This window comes from Ostrinia nubilalis, chromosome 28, assembly GCF_963855985.1.
Source record: "Ostrinia nubilalis chromosome 28, ilOstNubi1.1, whole genome shotgun sequence".
Classification (NCBI taxonomy): domain Eukaryota; kingdom Metazoa; phylum Arthropoda; class Insecta; order Lepidoptera; family Crambidae; genus Ostrinia; species Ostrinia nubilalis.
Window position 1 is genome coordinate 2771558 of NC_087115.1, and position 6902 is coordinate 2778459.

Here is a 6902-nt window from a genome sequence, read left to right on the forward strand (position 1 = left end):
TCGGCTACGGTTACGGATATCTGTGCTTTAGAATGCAATTTGCAATAGTTGTCCAACACTTTCGGTTATGGATACGGTTACGAATATAGGAATAATATTATACCGGTTTCGGTTGGCTACGGTTACGTTTTTTTTATTTCGGATATTCGAAAGTTTCGGTTATGGTTACTGATATTTGTGCTTTAGAATGCAATTTGAAACAGTTGTCCAACACGGTTCATTCATGGCCGCACACTTTACATCGAATAAAAAGTAATAAAAAAATTAAAAATTGATACTAGATGGCATTTTAAAATGTCTTTACATAATGCTATACATAAAACAATTTAAACTGCCCACATCCGAAACTATCCGAAACTTTTGAATCAGTTACGGTTACGGTTTCGGATATTTTTTTATTTTTGATATCGGAAAGTTTCGGTTACGGTTACGGATATCCATAACATTCCTGATGTCAACCAATGATGACCTAAAAATGACATACACTACACTGAACCGTCCCAGCCATAGAGATGTACAGAGATGCCAACTAATGAGCTGAGTTCGAAACTCAGTGTCACATTAGAAATTCACACACACAAAGTAATCAAAATATGTGCTCATTATCCACTGCGGTATCAGTACTCAACGTTCGAATAATCTTTAGTACTACGCAAGCAATAAACTGTTTACATTATGACGTCGCTGCTGTCATCATTGCTGTCGCGAGCAATGTGTTCTGTTTTTGGGCATATTGCTGCGACACCGGCCCCGCCCCCTTGTCACATCTCCCTTTAGAGTAGGCGCACACCGTTGATTTTTAGTTGGACGATAGTTGTGCCCGATTTCAAATTGTATGAAGAATCGGCCAAATCGAATCGGCGTAGTGTGCGCACTCCCATACATGCCCATACTGATCAACTGCCCGACTAAACTATCGGCCGACGAAAAATCAACGGTGTGCGCCTACTCTTAGTTTCTGTGATCCAGCTATGACTCATTGTCAGGAGGGCGCTACATCAATGCTGGATTTTTAGTTCCGATTATTGGACGATTATTCCACGTAGGACAGCCTTATTTTATAATAGTAACATTTGCAGGAGGGCTCTGTCATGACATAATTTCAATGTCACCTCACATCACCTCCCGTGCCGCTCCCATACCTCAGGCACTAACTGAGTTAAGAGCTAGACCTATAATTGTGAATTTGTCATAATCAGAATACGGTCTATAATAAACTTAGGTAATTTAGCTTTTTTGGAACGGGTGTTTTCTGTATGTATTTACAAAAAAAAGTTTTTAAGTATCTGTTTATATCCGTCTCAGATCATAGAAAGGGAATATGATCTGAGATATCCGTTGTCTACTGAGATCATAGATTCTATGATCTGAGTCTAGTACCTACCTAAAGTACATACAAGCTATGCTTAATTTGGGACTAGTATGGTCTGTGAGCACGTAGAATTTTGTCCAATGACCCCAAGCTACCCATCCTTCTCGCTCGCGCGTATTTATGTTGCTATCGCGCTCGCACACTCCCTGCGGACAGTCGCACAGTCGCGACAGCAATATAATTACGCGCGAGCGATAAGGATGGGTAGCTAGGGGTCATTGAACAAAATTCTACGTGCTCACAGACCGGGCTTTAGAAGCGCAATGTAAAATGTCCAAGGATATACCCATACATAAAAAATATAGGTATTATAATAATGTTATATATCTTTCATTTCAATAAAGTACGTCATTATTTTTAAATATTTTATTAGAATAAAAATATAAAATAAAGTTATTGTAAAATAGGTATAAAAAAATTTAATACAGTAAAATTATTATGTTTCAAAATATAAAATGTGTAATACCTACAATATTTATGTAATACACAAAAAAGCATTAACATAGTCAGTCGTTTCTATTATGCTTATAATGTAAAAAAGCTTGACTAAATAAATAAGATCAAATTATTATGAACATAATACAAAGGTTCTTAAACCTTTATTTTCGTTCTTTTTTTTTTTTTTTTTTTCTCTTAAAATAATGTTAATACAGGGTGGGCCAAACAATTTTGCAAATAGCAACGTTTGATTCTCTAAAGGTTCGGCCAAACCAACGCGTATTGATCGCCATCGCTGCACGCCGGCTGATCGCGTGTGATCGCTTTGGTTTGGCTGAACTTTAAAACGGTTTGAGGTAGGGACGCTTGGGTGATGGGAAACTGTGCACAATAGACGTGTTGACACCACCAATCAATTGACGTACTTTTTAACACTGTGAACATGAGACTCTCCCATAGATTTTGTATGGCAATACTAGCAAGTGACGTCACTATTTTGTCAAGTCAATTAAACTACTTCTATCAATTACAATGCAACCAAAAATCATAATTTACAGGTAATTTAATTTTTTTATTTATATTAAGTTTTTAAAACCAGAATGTTACTGTCTTTAAAAAAAAACGAATTATTGGGGAATGGTATCAAATAGTCTACGAGTATTTCATGAATTTTTATAGTAATTAAGGAGCTCTTTAGGGGACAACAGCATGATTTTAAGCTAAGTAATTTTAACTTATTAATATCTAATTATGGATTTTCGCAAAGTAACGTCTGATACTATTAATTTTGAGCACCCATGAAGTTTGTGTAACCTTCCGCCAAACACCCTGTATATTAAATAAAATAAATGTTGTTTCATGAAGCGCTCCAAAGTGACTAAAAAGTTACGAAATTATGCACCGTTTCCGTTCCGTTTCCTCGAACTGTTTTCGCGAAACGCTTGGTTGCTATTTGCCAAACATTTTGGTACAGCCTGTACCTATATCGTACGTAAGTACTTACCTCGTTAAAACTAATATCAAACGCCTGTATTCACAAACATTACTATGAGGTCTCACAGTGTGCGTGGACGCACAGGATGACACACGAACCAATCACAGAGCTCTATTCAACGCTGCGCGTTCGATTTTCTGCTTCACTTAAGCAAGTATCGTTTGCGAATACGGGCGAAAATCTCATGGTTCCCAGATTTTGATATTATCGGGTGTCGGCCAACAAAACTTGAAATAACATTTAAATTATAGTACATTTTCACCTCTAGTAAGTCACATTGATTTTAAATAATACCTAGTAAGTCCGTGCACTTACTAGGTTTTAAAAAGGTCATTGTAACTTACTAGGTTTTGATATTGGTTTTTGCTGAATTGGACTTACTTACTACGTTTTTAGCTACGCGTTTTTCCGCTGTTAAGTGTAATAGAGTAATTTCTGTGGGTCTAGACAAAGTGCAAATTATAATCGCAAACCAGTCGAAAAGTGGTCGAAAAGCCCCTTTTTTGTATGGAGTTTTGACGGATTCGATTTTCGATTCGATCAAAAAGTGCGTTTTGTCTAGGGGGGCTCTGTGGTAGCATTGTGGCGCGCTTGCTGCACCACTCATAGTTTTCATACAATTTTAGATGCGCAGTTGCAGCGCCGCACTACCAAAGTGACAGTGTGACAAAGACGTGCTGTTGCGCTTCTAGATATTGTATGAAAACTTGTAGTGGTGTGGCAAGCGCGGCACAGTGGCGTCACTGCAGCGCTTCCTTATGCTTCTAAGGCCCGTTTTTTTATTCGTAGTTAAATTAACCAATAGTCAAATTTGACAGATGTCAAATGACAAGTGGTTAAATATCAGAAAAAAATGATTTTCGAACAATGGTTAGCTTGACTTTTAGCACGGTAATAATATCATACAGTATTATAACTTCATATAAACCGACGAAACGCGAGCTTTCCTTCGAATTTCAAATCTCGGGACGCGGTCGAAATCCAAAAGTTAGGGTTAGGGGTGTCGCGAATGTGCCGAACGGACGTCGATGGCCTAGCTAGTGTTGAAAATGACTAAGGTGATTGAATTTGACTACCGTCATTTACGGTCAAAAGACAATGCCGGAAATTGGCGTCTTTTTTTTTTCGCGCGGCCATCGACCATACTTTGTTTTTTGATTACAAAATAATGTAATAAACCAAACTTACTATGGCATGTATACCTCTAAACTCAGTCTGAACTGAGTTACGAGCATTAGAAGTTTTATGATTTTCATACTAGATTTGCTTTTTGCGCGCAAAGTTTTGTAAGAAATTACAACAAAATAGTGAGATTGTATGTGTAAACAGGGTGTCCACTGCAAATGTTCGAAAAAATTCCTTGACTTTTCCCTGACTTTCCCTGACAATTTTTTCAAAATTCCCTGACCAACTATGTATACAACGTGTCCCAAAATTCAAGGATAAGCCGACGCCACAGGATGGACATAGTCATGACTACTTTAGGAAAAATAAGGAAAAAAATCTATCTCAATTATTTTTTAACTTACACAATAAATTATGAAATTCAACGAAAATTGACACCCCTTATGATATTTTACATTACCACGACCACAATTTTTCAATTATTCCTGGTTTTCTGTTTATATCGGCAACTTAAGTAGTGCTGCTGTTCACCCCAACTCTTAAAACCCCCAGAATCCTTGCAGTTTTTACACAAAAGTTAATCTAAATATTTTATTTCCTTAAAATTTTGAACGATTTTTACTTTCACTCCACTTTGACTCATCGTTTTGTAAAAAAAAGTATGAACACTACTGCGGCAAGTTTTTTTAAAGTTGACGCAACTATCCAAGATTCCAAAATGGTACTCTAAGAAACCTAGTCGCAAAAAAGATATGCGTAACATTTTTACAAGCACTTCGCTTGTTAGTTAGTATGGGATAAATCTTACAACTGAATTTAAAACCAGTTCTCCTTAATCAATTGAGCTGAAATTTGGTATACTTGTGTAAGTACGATGACAATGCAATATTATGGTACCATTGAGCTGGATGGAGTCAGAGAGAGACATTGAGATAGGAACTCTTAACGAAACGGCGGAATTGCATCTAGTTTGGGTTCGTTGGACTTGTCTTTTCGAGCACTTTAGTGCTAGATGATGTCCAGGGTCCTGATGATGAAGTCAAGAGGTGGCAGGAGCTGGCCATAGGAAGTCCTAAACGAAACGGCGGAAGCTTATCGAGTTTGGGTTCGTTGGATTTGTCTTCCCGAGCACTTAGGCCATGAGATTGAGAAACAACTAAAAAGTTTAAAATAAAGTTGTAATAAAAAAAAAACTTTTTTAAAAACAAGCTTGACTTCGTTTGAAAATTATAATTGACTTCATCATCAGGACCCTGGACATCATCTAGCACTAAAGTGCTCTAAAAGACAAATCCAACGAAGCCAACCTAGATGCAATTCCGCCGTTTCGTTTAGAAGTTCCTGTGGCCACCTCCAGTTTCAGCTCAATGGTACCATAATATTGCATTTTCATCGTACTTACATAAGTATACCAAATTTCAGCTCAATCGGTTGAGGAGAACTGGTTTTAAATTCAGTTGCAAGATTTATCCCATACTAACAAGCGAAGTGCTTGTAAAAATGGTACGCATATCTTTTTTGCGACTAGACTTCTTAGAGTATTATACCATTTTGGAATCTTGGATAGTTGCGTCAACTGTATAAAAAACTTGCCGCAGTAGTATTCATACTTTTTTTTTACAAAACGATGAGTAAAAGTGGAGTGAAAGTAAAAATCGTTCAAAATTTTAAGGAAATAAAATATTTTGATTAACTTTTGTGTAAAAACTGCAAGGATTCTGGGGGTTTTAAGAGTTGGGGTGGACAGCAACACTACTTAAGTTGCCGATACAAAAAAAAAACAGAAATATTTGAAAAATGGTGGTCGTGGTAATGTAAAATATCATAAGGGGTGTCAATATTCGAAGAATTTCGTAATTTATTGTGTAACTTAAAAAATAATTGAGATAGATTTTTTTCCTTATTTTTCCTAAAGTAGTCATGACTATGTCCATCCTGCGGCGCCGGCTTATCCTTGAATTTTGGGACACGTTGACTTTTCGGATAGATCCAGTTAATTCTGTAACCTATTACTGATATCGTTTGAAAGAGCTCGTGAAGCACTTTCAAGATCAGTAAGCAGTTTTTCGATATCTTGTGTAGTTTAGAAATAATCGAATGAGATCACTTATCGTTTCCACCCTGTATTAATAGCACTCACAGTGAACTGCTCACTAGTCTGCACTCAATAATCAAATCAATAAATAATTATAAAAAAATATAAATAAACATAAGTTATAAGTTGCACTTTCACATCGACAATAGAAAATATTATTATATCATTTTACTGAAACAAAAAAAGTACAACTATTAACTCTTAACTGGTATCGTAAATTGGACATACGTAACTGGTATCGTGGGGGCCGCGCGGCCCCCATACTATGTTTGCTTCTAGGAAGCATGTTTTACCTATATACTTTTACAAATGCTCATAAATGATATATATCAGGCTTGTTCTGTGTAATCATTAAGTATTTTATTGTATTTAATCTTCTTACTTATATACTTCAAGACATTACATAAAAGTAACAATGTTTTACGTAATATTTTTTTAACGTTACAAATATCTATGAAACCTATCGTTTAGAAAGTTATAACCAAAAATATTATTATTTTATTTAATCCATAATAATGTGAGCTTAATAATAAATAACGTTTTAATGTAATGTTTAGTAATAATAATAAGCATTTTATAAAATAAAAACATAAATATTATGTTGACAAACATTAGCAGGTGCTGGTGGATTTTCAGACCACTTGTATTTATTTTTTCATAGTAGCTGGATTGACTAGGTCCTACAACATCTTTATTTTCACACTCTGAAGAAAAAACTTGAAAATCAGAATCAATATCCTCATTATCGACCGAATATTGGCTATGGGGTCTTTACAATGACCTATAATTTTATTATCACTATATCCTTCTTCTGACATGCTACTAATCACTCATTTGGAATCAAAAACTTTATTCTAGGTATCTTCCATTGTATTATC

The 6902-nt window shown here is 35.7% G+C and overlaps 1 protein-coding gene across 1 annotated transcript in view; it reads left to right on the forward strand.

The window, feature by feature from the left end:
* LOC135085194 (glutamyl aminopeptidase-like) overlaps positions 1-6902 on the forward strand; it is an 84039-nt gene that overhangs the window by 1860 nt on the left and 75277 nt on the right. The gene's annotated exons all lie outside the window — the stretch shown is intronic.